Here is a 13,832-nt window from a genome sequence, read left to right on the forward strand (position 1 = left end):
GGGAGGGAGCCAGCGTTTTTTAACCATCTCCCCGTTCGAAAAATCTATTTAATAAATGGACCCCAGATTGGGGACGTAACAGGGATTAAAATGATGAGAAGAGAGAACTACAGAAAATACCACTCATATCGGGTGTGAGAGTAAATTGCACGGCGCAGACGCAGTGATCGTGGATTCAAACAGGGGGAGGGAGCCAGCGTTTTTTTAACCATCTCCCCGTTCGAAAAATCAATTCAATTCACCTTTCGGGGACCCTTGGTGTTGTACGTGACTGGGTGGAGGAAGAAACCTTGAATGACATCAACGGGACATGGCTAGCTTGGTATCCAACCTTGTGCAAATGGGGAGTTTGCGGTTGGGAAAATGGACTGTTTGCGGTTGTTTGCGGTGCATTAAAAGGGGAGTTTGGTCTGTCAATGTCTGTGAAGCGGGCGTAACCCTTACACTACTTGATCGATACAACATCATACCTGATCGTATACACACACTGGATGTTTTAAACCACGTTGTTCAAAAAAAATTAGGATTGTTAGGTGATTTATGCCCTTTATGGATTAAAACCCAACTCTGCGTCAACTACAGTGGGATGCGAAAGTTTGGGCAACCTTGTTAATCGTCATGATTTTCCTGTATAAATCGTTGTTTGTTACGATAAAAAATGTCAGTTAAATATATCATATAGGAGACACACACAGTGATATTTGAGAAGTGAAATGAAGTTTATTGGATTTACAGAAAGTGTGCTATAATTGTCTAAACAAAATTAGGCAGGTGTATAAATTTGGGCACTGTTGTCATTTTATTGATTCCAAAGCCTTTAGAACTAATTATTGGAACTCAAATTGGCTTGGTAAGCTCAGTGACCCCTGACCTACATACACAGGTGAATCCAATTATGAGAAAGAGTATTTAAGGGGGTCAATTGTAAGTTTCCCTCCTCTTTTAATTGATGCAGAGGAAGCCTTTTCTCCGCCCACAGCACAAAAAGTGCTGCTTGAGGTGGGCTAAAGCACAACGTTCTGGAATGGCCATCTCAGTCCCAAGACCTGAATATAATTGAAAATCTGTGGTGTGACTAAAAGAGAGCTGTCCATGCTCGGAAGCCATCAAACCTGAATGAACTAAAGATGTTTTGTAAAGAGGAATGGTCCAAAATACCTTCAACCAGAATCCAGACTCTCATTGGAACCTACAGGAAGCGTTTAGAGGCTGTAATTTCTGCAAAAGGAGGATCTACTAAATATTGATTTCATTCCTTTTTTGTGGTGCCCAAATTTATGCACCTGCCTAATTTTGTTTAAACAATTATAGCACACTTTCTGTAAATCCAATAAACTTCATTTCACTTCTCAAATATCACTGTGTGTGTCTCCTATATGATATATTTAACTGATATTTTTTATCGTAACAACCAACGATTTATACAGGAAAATCATGACAATTAACAAGGTTGCCCAAACATTCGCATCCCACTTTATGTAATTTTCCATGAGAGTTTTGCCATGGATCCCCCTCCGGCATGCCACAGTCCAGGTGTTAGTCCCCTTGAAACAACTTTTCCATCACTACTGTGGCTAGAAAGAGTCCCTGTGGGTTTCTAAAATTCGCCTGCCTATTGAAGTCTATGGCGGTTCGCCCGGTTCGCCCCCATTGGCAGAAATTAGCGTTCGCCGTTCGCTAACGGAAAATTTTATGTTCGGCACTAGTGTTGAGCGAACTTCTGTTTTAAGTTCGGCGTCTAAAGTTCGGCTTCCGGTTAGCGAAGAATCCCGATATGGATTCCGAATTCCGTTGTGGTCCGTGGTAGCGGAATCAATAATCGGCCATTATTGATTCCGCTACCACGGACCCCAACGGAATTCGGAATCCAGATCGGGATTCTTCGCTAACCGGAAGCCGAACTTTAGACGCCGAACTTAAAACAGAAGTTCGCTCAACACTATTCACGACATCTCTACTGCTGACTGCTCCTCCACCGATCAGCATAGGTATTGCATTAGAGAAGGAGGATCACTGCTTGTCTCCTTCTCTCTGCAAAGTATTAATGTATCACACTGTGCCCTTTGACTGCCATAACATTCGGGGCCCTGGACAAAACATCCAGGGCTCAAGCCCCGAATGTTTTGACCTGACCACGCCCCTGCTGCTCTCCTTATATACATTTATTGCTAGACTAGAACCTTCTAGTAGGAGGGGTGGAGTGGAGAAACTCAGCACAAACAGATACATTGTTTCAGCTCCCGTCTGTTATAGACTTAGATTAAAGCTTCAATGGTACTCAATGGCAATGACATAGCAGGTTTTCCGAACAAAAACAAGTTTCCAGACATAACAACATAGCTAAAATCAGACATTTAAAAGGTCAGGCTGTGTGCTTTTTGGTGGTAAACATGTCCGGATTTTCCCCTCCACAACATGGTGGCAAACAAGTCTTCTTTAAACCCTATGGTAGCTGTGGAAAATTACCAGCTTCTCAATCAAAGCCCTAACGGTCTCTCAGTATTCAATAACCCTTTCCACAGAGCCATGTAAATACAGTGATAATGAACAGAATATATATCACAACATATACCCAGTGTATAAAATGCAGTTACACAGTATTAAACAGTGCAAGTTACCGTATTTTTCACCCTATAAGATGCACCGGCCCATAAGACGCAACTAGGTTTTTGAGGAGGAAAATAAGAAAAAAAATATTTTAAACAAAAGGTGTGCTTTTGGTGGGTTTTGAAATAATGGTGGTCTGTGCATGACACTACTATGGGGGATCTGTAGATGGCACTGTTGTGGGGGGGATCTGTGGGTGGCACTGTTATGGGGGGATCTGTGGATGGCACTGTTATGGGGGGGATCTGAGGGGGGGCACTGTTATAGGGGCGATCTGAGGGGGGCACTGTTATGGGAGGGATCTGTAGATGGCTCTGTTATGGGGGGTGATCTGTGGATGGCACTGTTATGGGGGGGTGATCTGTGAATGGCACTGTTATGGGGGGTGATCTGTGGATGGCATTGTTATGGGGGCGTGATCTGTGGATGGCACTGTTATGGAGGGGTGATCTGTGGATGGCACTGCTATGGAGGGGGATCTGTGGATGGCACTGTTATGGGGGTGGATCTGTGGATGGCACTGCTCTATATATGTGTCACAGATCCCCCACCCCATAACAGTGCCATCCACATATCCCCCACCCCATAACAGTGCCATCCACAGATCACCCCCCCATAACAGTGCCATCCACAGATCACCCCCCCATAACAGTGCCATCCACAGATCCCCCCCCCAATAACAGTGCCATCCACATATCCCCCACCCCATAATAGTGGCATCCACAGATGCCATAAAGTACCGGAGCTAAACCTGTGGAAGGGGCCAGTGTCATGCAAATGTGGCTGAACCGGTGTGGTCACTGTACTCCGGCCCCACCGCTCACTCACTGCTTTATTGCCTAAACATTTTATAATAATAGCTTTCATTGAAGTTCCGATCCTCAGCCCCATCTGTACTACTTACTAACTGTCCTGTAGCAGGCAGAGCAGGGCGGGCAGCCGGCCATAACTCATGAATGAAGTAGGCGGCGCAGGCACGTGACGTCAGTGAGTTAAGGCCTGCCGCCCGCCCTGCTCTGCCTGCTACAGGACATTTAGTAAGTAGTACAGATGGGGCTGGGAATCGGAACTTAAATGAAAGCTATTATTAAAAAAGTTTTAGGCATTAAGGAAGTGAGTGAGCAGCGGGGCCAGAGTACAGTGACCGCACCGGCCCCGCCGCATTTGCATGACACCGGCCCTCCTCCCTCCCCCATCCAGCTGATACATCGCAGTCTGCGATGCTGCAGAATCGCAGACTGCGATGTAAAATGGCAGCATTCGCCCCATAAGACGCAGGGGCATTTTTCCCCCACTTATGGGGCAAAAAATACGGTAACCCTTTTAGGTGGAATAAAGTAAGAAGTTTTAACTTTGCATAGGGGAAATAGACAAATGTCCAAAAATGTCGACATTTCAAAGTACTCCCTGCCCCAGGGCACTACACTCTCCCCTAATTTTACTGTGGCATCCCCGACATAGTCAGGACTATTTAACAAAAAAGATTTGTGTAATAGGGCACCAAATATGTATAGTATGTATATTGTGTTTGAGATAATCCAGGTCTAGGGGGTCTTCAATTTTCCCCTAGGTTTCAGGCTCTTAAATGTTATGAACTGGACTCATCATGGGCGTGTTGTGTTCCACTTCGGATTGGTGGGCTGTCGATTCTGTAATCCATCTGGTAATAATGATGTATCCTGGTAGTTAGTTCTATGGAACATGCGGAATGCACATGGACAGGATGTATGTGGCTGATTAAGACTGTGGTCATCAAGTTGGAATTTCGCAGAGATTAGCAAGGTCTTTACTGGTCACCACTGGGGCAGAACAGGATAGTAGGTACTGTATTTGAGTTGCAGATTTAGGACAAGTAGGGCTAGGCGCTCTCCTACTTTTTCATTGGCTCTCTGGCTGGCATCTGCACCTGTAGCAAAAAGACTCAAAAGGACATAATTAACTGGGCTGAACCAATTACTGGACTTGCAAACCGTACCACCAACATAGTAATCATGCATAATATACATGGTGTTCATGAGAAAGCCCAGTTGGTACATTTTCTTGAGACTTAGGGGTTTCTTCCCCAAGTTCCTTGGATAAACACAGCTTCAATTGATTACGGTGAACAATTTTTAGCTTCTCATCACCCTGTTTATTTATCTGATAGGTTTCAGCAGTTGGTATTGCTTTGATCTCGTAGGGCACAGATTCCCATTTTATTTCCAGTTTGTTTGACCTGTGTTGTTTTTGCAACCATACGTGATCTCCTACACATAGTGGTTTAGCCTCAGCTTTGGCATCATAGTCCTCCATTTAGTTTTTGTTGAGCCTCCTGGGTTGTTTCATTGGTTATTTGTTGGATCAGTTTGAGGTGCCTCAGTTGCTATTTTGCCCAGTCAGTTTGTGGTAACGGGTTGTTATCATGGTCAGTTGGCACACTTAGCAATATGTCGGCCGGCAACCAACTTTTGTGTCCAGACATTAATGTATAGGGTTCTTGTTTAGTTGAACAGTGTGGAGTATAGTTATATAGCAAAGTCAATTTAGATACCCATGTCGGCCACTTTGCTTTCTCACACGCAATTTGCGCAATAGATTTATTATGTTTTGGTTCATTTTCACATAAATCATTGTATTGTGGGTGATAGGCAGTCATACATATTTTTTTTATATTGTGCAATATGCACATTTCTTAGAATAATTGTGACTCAAATGCTGAGCCTTGATCAGTCAGAATCTTTTCTGGTTATGTGTGGACCTCAATAATCCTCTTTTCAAACATATCCACAATGGTTTGCTCTGACTTTGCTCTCTTACTGGTATCACTTTGGCATACTTGCTATAATGGTCAATGATTGTTAGAGCGTACACATACCCATCTCAGTTAGGTCTTAATTTAACATGGTCCAAAGCAACAAACTCAAATGGCCTAGGACTCTCAATTGAGTGCAGTGGTGCTTTTTGTCGGGGCTGGTCCTCCCTATTGATGGCACAGATAGGACACTCGTGACACCGTTTTTCTTTGTCATCTCACATTCCAACCCAAAAAAATCTCTGTCTGACTCCATTTTCTGCCATCCTAAATGTCCTGATTGATTGTGGTATGCCTCCAGGATCAGATGGGCATCCTGTCTTGGTACCACAATCTGTTTAATACGGTCATGTGTTAGAGGATCAATAATGCAACGTTTGAGCTGACCCTTCTCAAAAAAGAGGCTGGCATTTCAACGTCTTCCCAGTAGTCATCAGGCAGGTTGGCTAGTGCACCTATAGGAAATCTCGACAGTGCATCTGCATTAATATTACATTTGCCAGAACGGTGTTTGATGGTAAATTTGTAATTAGCTAATTTAGAGACCCAACGCTGTACTATGGCACCTATATGTGAGGTGGAAAGATGATACCATCGGCTTGTTGTCTATATAGGCCACAAATTCAGTAGCTGTCAAATATTCCCCAATTTTTTCTGTAACTGCCCAGACCAAGGCAAGCAATTCTAGTTTAAAAGAGCTGAAATGACAGTCATTCCTCTCAGTAGGCCTAAGTGATCGACTGGCGTATGCAATGATTCGTACATGTTGGTCCTGCACTAGAGCCAACACTACTCCCAAGCCCTTTTTACATGCATCGGTATACAGTCTGTAGGGTTTAGTATAGTCTGGGTAAGCAAAAATAGGGGCTTTGGTAAGTTTCCATTTCAGATCATTAAAAGCTTTTTCCTGAGCATCAGTCCATACAATAGTCTTCTTATTTGAACCTTTTTTATTAGGCTGGCTTTTTAACAAGTCCTGCAAAGGGGCTGCAATCTTAGCAAAATCTTGAATAAATCACCTGTAATATCCAGCAAAGCCTAGAAATTTCTTCACCTCATAGATATTGGTAAGTTCGGGCCAATTTTTAACTGTAGCGATTTTATTGGGGTAAGGGAGCACTCCTTGAGCACTGACCACATGCCCTAGATAGTACACCTCAGACTGCAATAAGTGGTACTTGGATGGTTTTACTTTGAGTCCATGTTTTATGAGTATAGCAAATACTTCAGACAGGTGTTGTAAATGGTCTTCGTTGGATTTAGAGTATATAATAATATCATCCAGATACAATAGCACAATCTCAAAGTTTTCGGGACCTAAGCAATTCTCCATGAGACGCTGGAAAGTGGATGGTGCATTACACAGGCCAAATGTCGTATAATTGAACTCATAAAGTCCTATAGGTATGTTAAAAGCTGTCTTTTCCCGGTCTTTGGGTGTCATGGGGACCTGCCAATACCCACTAATTAAATCTAAAGTAGAGAAGAATGGTGCAGAGCTCTTCTATTCTAGGCAAAGGGTACGCATCTTTATGGGTGACGTTATTTAATTTGCGGTAGTCTACACAGAATCCTATTGTACCGTCCTTTTTACATACAAGCACTAAGGGTGTGGCCCAAGGGTACACGGTTGGTGGTATGGGCCTGTAATGGGTAGGTGGGACCCAGTAGGTATGGTGTGTTGGATCACCTCTACTTTCCCAAAATCTGTGGGGTGTTTACTGAAAGCAGCCTCGTGCTCCTTAACAACCTTCAGGACACCCTCTTTCCACTCAACGTGGGTGTTCTGATCCCCAATGTGCAGTTGCTCCCACCAGAGACCCTCTGGACAAACTTCAGCCTGGCTGGCTAACTGCGTGGCTGGACAGTCGAAGTGGACAATATGATCATTCCATTCATGTATTAATTTAGCAACCGTCTGGTATTTGTTCAACTGAATAGGTCGGTCACTAATGTTTAGCATGCAGATTGGCACCCTGCCACTCTTCACAGTAACTAGACTGTGAGCAGCAAGCAAATATTCCTTGCCCCCATCCAGTATAGGTTCCACAAGGGCCTGGTAGGCTTGCCTATGTGGTCTTATACGTCCTTTACACCAAAGTAATGTCTCTGAGTGAGGTTGTAACCATATGGGTTTAACATCAGTAACCCCTACATTTCCAATCTCACCCTTGTGATCACTGAAACTTTTATGCCCTCTGAATGCCCTCAGTGTATGCTGTAACACTCTGTGGACCGGCAAAGGAGCTGTAACTAACTCTTGCTGGAGTATACACCCTCATCATGCATGTGCATAACTATTAACCCTTGATGCTGTAATTCAGTATTACCAATTTGCACAGTGGGCTCCCAGTATCCCTGGAATGCTATGGGCTGGCCATTGCTGGCGATTACATTTATCTGGGGGCTCTGTATCATGTCCTGTACCTTTTTTGTAACACCTCAACATTTTTTGCAAGCTGCAACACCAACTCCTTCAAGTTAACTTTGGTATTTTAATCACATTTCTTAACATCACAATCTACTGGTGTGCTCCTTTGTTTAGACATAATGGCACAATTAGAAACCAGTACCTTTACTGCAAGCTCCTTAAAGTCAAGGAATGGCATATCAGGGTGTTGTAATGCAAGAAAGTTTCAGAGGCAGGGGATACCCTCAGAGACATCCTTACGAAGCCTTCAAAAATGCAGCACATCAGGATCGAACCAATCTGTTAGTCCCGAAACGTAGAGATAAGGAAATGACTCAACCACCTCGAATTATATCAACCTATGACTGAGCCAATCAGGAGGTCATGATGACGCTCAATAGATTTTGGCCCATATTACGAATGGACCAGGATCTATGCGACATCCTGACCGAAAAACCATGTGTCAGCTATAGACGGGGTAAGAGTCTCAAGGACCGTCTTGTCCATAGCCACTATATCCCCCCTAATAGGGAGGGTACGTGGCTGGACCGCAAACCAATAGGGATGTTTAAATGTGGATCATGCAAGCATGCAAATACATCTCAACTTCTAAAACAATAACATGTACTGTCACTGGACAAGTGTTTAAAATCAGGGACTTCTGCAATTGTCGCAGTAAGGGTGCAATATACATCTGTCAGTGCCCTTGTCCAAAGGACTACATATGTAGCAAGAAGTTGGTCGGCACACGCTGAGGTGCTCGCCGCACGGGATGGGATAATTTTCATCACAAAGGACTACATAGGCAAGCCAATCAGGGAAGTACGGAGAAGAGTGTGTGAGCACGTAAATGATGTCATCAAAAAGAATATCACACCAGTAGCCTCACATATTAATGAGATTCATGGGGGGGACCCTGGATGCCTTCGATTCTCTGTCTTAGAACTAGTTCAACCGTCACCTAGGGGCGGCGACTGGAACAGGAAAATATTACAGAAAGAATGCACATGGATACATCGCTTTAGATCTCAGGCCTAATGAAAGGTTGACATTTCCCTGTTTCTTATGAGTGTGGCTGTCCCTGTGACATCCTTATCTGTTTGATGGCCTAGCTTTGTGATGATTTCTGTAGTGTTCATAAAATTAGGCCACATGCGTGAAGCATGAAATAAATGGTACATCATAATGGACATTAAATGACCCGTTATTGGGCCATTGTCTTTGGACGACCACGGACATCAAATTGGGATAACTGTGGCTTAACTGCAGTATAAATGTATTTAAAGTGATTTTGTACTAGATTCCTCGTCTATATGATCGCCCACCTATACAACTGGTGATGTTATTCCTCCCCTTGATATCATATCCCCATTTCACCTACTTGTTCAGTTTGCTACCAAGAACAGGCGGCATCCAATACATAAATTAAAGTAGTTGTAATTGTGATTTATCATAAGGTTCTTCATTTACCGGATGTATGTTTTGATTGGATTTGATCCATTGAGGCTAGTAATCGTCATATGGAACGCATATGCGCTCCAAGGACCGGAACTGGAATTGTTTGAAGTCCAGCTGGACATGCGATGTTCGGTCCGCCCCCTATACATCATCATTGAGCAAACTTTGACCCTGTACCTCACAGTCAGCAGACACATTCCAGCCAATCAGCAGCATACCCTCCCTCCCAGACCCTCCCACCTCCTGCACAGCATCCATTTTAGATTCATTCTGAAGCTGCAGTCTTAGTGAGAGGAGGGAGACTGTAACTGCTGCTGATTTAATTGGGAAATCGATAGCTAGGCTAGTGAATTCAGTGTCCACTCCAGTCCTGAAAGACTCATCTGATCTCTGCTGTAAGGACAGCGTCCTGACAGCACCCCAAAAAGCCCTTTTTAGGGCTGCAACATTAGTCTGCTTTTTTTTTTTCCTTTATATACATATTGCAGTTGCCTGGCCTGCCTGTGTGTGAGGAGCTGCAGGCCCACAGACTGTAGTGTGCCCACTGCCAGTGCTCACCCCTGTCATTCCGTGTGGCACAGGACTTTGCTTAAAAAAAGGCACTTAATTTTTACACTTTAATCTAAGGTTAGTTGCCTGCCAGTGTGTGTCAGGCTGACTTCCACTGACTGTAGTGTGCCCACTGCCAGTGCCCACCACTCATACCGGCTGGCACAGGACTTTGCATAAAAAAGGCATTTAATTTTTACACTTTAGTGTAATTTCAGCTGCTTGCCTGCTGCTAGTGTGTGTCAGGCCGACTTCAACTGACTGTAGTGTGCCCACTGCCAGTGCCCACCCCTGTCATCCCGTGTGGCACAGGACTTTGCTTAAAAAAAAGGCACTTCATTTTTACACTTTAATCTAAGGTTAGTTGCCTGCCAGTGTGTGTCAGGCCGACTTCAACTGACTGTAGTGTGCCCACTGCCAGTGCCCACCCCTGTCATCCCGAGTGGCACAGGACTTTGCTTAAAAAATAGGCACTTAATTTTTACACTTTAATCTAAGGTTAGTTGCCTGCCAGTGTGTGTCAGGCTGACTTCCACTGACTGTAGTGTGCCCACTGCCAGTGCCCACCACTCAAACCGGCTGGCACAGGACTTTGCTTAAAAAAGGCATTTAATTTTTACACTTTAATGTAATTTCAGCTGCTTGCCTGCTGCTAGTGTGTGTCAGGCCGACTTCAACTGACTGTAGTGTGCCCACTGCCAGTGCCCACCCCTGTCATACCGAGTGGCACAGGACTTTGCTTAAAAAATAGGCACTTAATTTTTACACTTTAATCTAAGGTTAGTTGCCTGCCAGTGTGTGTCAGGCTGACTTCCACTGACTGTAGTGTGCCCACTGCCAGTGCCCACCACTCATACCGGCTGGCACAGGACTTTGCTTAAAAAAGGCATTTAATTTTTACACTTTAATGTAATTTCAGCTGCTTGCCTGCTGCTAGTGTGTGTCAGGCCGACTTCAACTGACTGTAGTGTGCCCACTGCCAGTGCCAACCACTGATACCGGGTGGCACAGTAGCTTGCCGATAAATAAGGCATTTAATTTTTAGACAGTAGTCTAAATTCAGTTGCTTGCCTGCTGCCAGTGTGTGTCAGGCCCGCTTCCACTGACTGTAGTGTGCCCACTGCCAGTGCCAACCACTGATACCGGGTGGCACAGTAGCTTGCCGATAAATAAGGCATTTAATTTTTAGACAGTAGTCTAAATTCAGTTGCTTGCCTGCTGCCAGTGTGTGTCAGGCCCTCTTCCACTGACTGTAGTGTGCCCACTGCCAGTGCCAACCACTGATACCGGGTGGCACAGTAGCTTGCCGATAAATAAGGCATTTAATTTTTACACTTTAGTGTAATTTCAGTTGCTTGCCTGCTGCCAGTGTGTGTCAGGCCCGCTTCCACTGACTGTAGTGTGCCCACTGCCAGTGCCAACCACTGATACCGGGTGGCACAGTAGCTTGCCGATAAATAAGGCATTTAATTTTTAGACAGTAGTCTAAATTCAGTTGCTTGCCTGCTGCCAGTCAGTGTGTCAGGCCCTCTTCCACTGACTGTAGTGTGCCCACTGCCAGTGCCAACCACTCATACCGGGTGGCACAGTAGCTTGCCGATAAATAAGGCATTTAATTTTTACACTTTAGTGTAATTTCAGTTGCTTGCCTGCTGCCAGTGTGTGTCAGGCCCGCTTCTACTGACTGTAGTGTGCCCACTGCCAGTGCCAACCACTGATACCGGGTGGCACAGTAGCTTGCCGATAAATAAGGCATTTAATTTTTACACTTTAGTGTAATTTCAGTTGCTTGCCTGCTGCCAGTGTGTGTCAGGCCCGCTTCCACTGACTGTAGTGTGCCCACTGCCAGTGCCAACCACTGATACCGGGTGGCACAGTAGCTTGCCGATAAATAAGGCATTTAATTTTTAGACAGTAGTCTAAATTCAGTTGCTTGCCTGCTGCCAGTCAGTGTGTCAGGCCCTCTTCCACTGACTGTAGTGTGCCCACTGCCAGTGCCAACCACTCATACCGGGTGGCACAGTAGCTTGCCGATAAATAAGGCATTTAATTTTTACACTTTAGTGTAATTTCAGTTGCTTGCCTGCTGCCAGTGTGTGTCAGGCCCGCTTCTACTGACTGTAGTGTGCCCACTGCCAGTGCCAACCACTGATACCGGGTGGCACAGTAGCTTGCCGATAAATAAGGCATTTAATTTTTACACTTTAGTGTAATTTCAGTTGCTTGCCTGCTGCCAGTGTGTGTCAGGCCCGCTTCCACTGACTGTAGTGTGCCCACTGCCAGTGCCAACCACTGATACCGGGTGGCACAGTAGCTTGCCGATAAATAAGGCATTTAATTTTTAGACAGTAGTCTAAATTCAGTTGCTTGCCTGCTGCCAGTCAGTGTGTCAGGCCCTCTTCCACTGACTGTAGTGTGCCCACTGCCAGTGCCAACCACTCATACCGGGTGGCACAGTAGCTTGCCGATAAATAAGGCATTTAATTTTTACACTTTAGTGTAATTTCAGTTGCTTGCCTGCTGCCAGTGTGTGTCAGGCCCGCTTCTACTGACTGTAGTGTGCCCACTGCCAGTGCCAACCACTCATACCGGGTGGCACAGTAGCTTGCCGATAAATAAGGCATTTAATTTTTACACTTTAGTGTAATTTCAGTTGCTTGCCTGCTGCCAGTGTGTGTCAGCCAGCGTTTTTTTAACCATCTCCCCGTTCGAAAAATCTATTCAATAAATGGCACCCAGATTGGGGACGTTAGAAGGATTAAACTGATGAGAATAGTACTACAGAAAATACCACTCATATCGGGTGTGACAGTAAATTGCACGGCGCAGACGCAGTCACCGTGGATAAAAACAAAGGGGAGGGAGCCAGCGTTTTTTTAACCATCTCCCCGTTCGAAAAATCAATTCAATTGACCTTTCGGGGACCCTTGGTGTTGTACGTGGCTGGGTGGAGGAAGAAACCTTCAATGACATCACCGGGACGTGGCTAGCTTGGTATCCAACCTTGTGCAAATGGGGAGTTTGCGGTTGTGCAAATGAACTGTTTGCGGTGCATTAAAAGGGGAGTTTGGTCTGTCAATGTCTGTGATGCGGGCGTAACCCTTACACTACCTGATCGATACAACATCATACCTGATCGTATACACACACTGGATGTTTTAAAGCACGTTATTCCAAACAATTTAGGAATGTTAGTTGATTTATGCCCTTTATGGATTAAAACCCGACTCTGCGTCCACTACGTAATTTTCCATGGGAGTTTTGCCATAGATCCCCCTCCGGCATGCCACAGTCCAGGTGTTAGACCCCTTGAAACAACTTTCTCATCACTATTGTGGCCAGAAAGAGTCCCTGTGGGTTTTAAAATTCGCCTGTCTATTGAAGTCTATGGCGGTTCGCCCGGTTCGCCAGTTCGCGAACATTTGCGGAAGTTCGTGTTCGCTGTTCGCGAACTGAAAATTTTATGTTCGCGACATCACTACTGGACAATGAGCAGTTCGATACATTCTAGGAAACGGAACTGGTTTCCTGCGGACCAGAAACTGCCTCCTGGAACGCATATGCGTTCCAGGGACCGGAACTGGAGATGCATGTACATTAGCCGGAGGATCAGTAGAGCGATACGTTCCAGGAACCTGAACTGGCTCTCTGTGGACCGGAAACCGTCTGTTGGAACGCATATGCGTTCCAACATCAGGAAGAGGGGCCGTTCCGGAAGTACTGCGATTCACCAATGAGGTCAATGGCGCTAATAGGTAACGCTTTAAATACAACTGCAACATGTTAGTAGATCGCCTACCAGGGGGAGCGGTTACTGAGGGGAGGTCTTCAGGACTTAAGTTGAATCTATCATAGCACCTGATTGATTTGGTGCAACTTTCTTTATGCATTTGCGGTGACCCTGTTCCCTCAATTCTAGTTTGGGTCTTATCAAGACTATTTCACAGCGAGACAACAGGACCGCTGTCTGGTTGGGGTGTATCATACCTTCTAACTGTGAGTGTGCATAGCACCATA

The sequence above is a fragment of the Bufo bufo genome, chromosome 3 (assembly GCF_905171765.1).
Source record: "Bufo bufo chromosome 3, aBufBuf1.1, whole genome shotgun sequence".
In the NCBI taxonomy this organism is placed as follows: domain Eukaryota; kingdom Metazoa; phylum Chordata; class Amphibia; order Anura; family Bufonidae; genus Bufo; species Bufo bufo.